General features: G+C 68.2%; 1 protein-coding gene across 1 annotated transcript in view; it reads left to right on the top strand.

The window, feature by feature from the left end:
• Nucleotides 1-825, top strand: part of LOC113409023 (guanylate-binding protein 2-like) — a gene marked incomplete at both ends in the record, with an annotated part of 5,390 nt that overhangs the window by 422 nt on the left and 4,143 nt on the right. The window lies entirely within an intron of this gene.

The following is an 825-nucleotide window of genomic DNA, read 5'->3' as shown; positions in this document are numbered from 1 at the left end:
CAAGGGAGAGACCCCCACCCTGCTCCCTGCGGCACAGCGCCCCCTAGCACCAACCTGGGGCATCGGGACCAGCCCTGACTGCCAGGGGTGAGCTCCCACCCTGCTCCCTATGGCACAGCGCCCCCTAGTGCCAGCCTGGGGCATCGGGGCCAGCCCTGACTGCCAGGGGAGAGACTCCCACCTCGCCTCCCTGCAGCACAGCGCCCCCTAGTGCCAGCCTGGGGTATTGGGACCAGCCCGGCCTGCCGGGGAGAGACCCCTGCAGCACAGCGCCCCCTAGCGCCAGCCTGGGGCATCGGGACCAGCCCTGACTGCCAGGGGTGAGCCCCCACCCTGCTCCCAGCAGCACAGCGCCCCCCAGTGCCAGGCTGGGGCATCGGGGCCAGCCCGGCCTGCCAGGGGAGAGACCCCTGCAGCACAGCGCCCCCTAGCGCCAGCCTGGGGCATCGGGGCCAGCCCTGACTGCCAGGGGCGCGGGCCCCCTGCCCACCACTCCCGGGAGCTCCCTGCATGGCCGACACGCACGACCTCAGGAGACGGAGTGCACCGCTCTCAGAGACGGGTGAGGTGGAAATGTCCTAGCGGCTCATCTCGTCCATCTCCCGGCCTGTGCATGATTGGCCACCCCCCTTGCCAGACCCCTCTGGTGCACCGTGGGGCAAACCCCATAGCGGGAACCCCAAACTCCCTGGCCTCATCCACGTGTTTTCCTGCCGGGAAACGTCCCTTGTTCTCGTTCCTTCGCGGCAGCCCCCAAACGCCCCCTCCGTGTAAATGATGTCATGCTGGCGGCTGGTTATTTGGATCAATTATTGTAACTTTCTG

The sequence above is a fragment of the Terrapene carolina genome, unplaced genomic scaffold (assembly GCF_002925995.2).
Source record: "Terrapene carolina triunguis isolate 2854851 unplaced genomic scaffold, T_m_triunguis-2.0 Scaffold28404, whole genome shotgun sequence".
Taxonomy (NCBI): domain Eukaryota; kingdom Metazoa; phylum Chordata; order Testudines; family Emydidae; genus Terrapene; species Terrapene triunguis.
The sequence above is the reverse complement of the archived record's forward strand: the minus strand, read 5'-3'. Positions and strand labels throughout refer to the sequence as shown.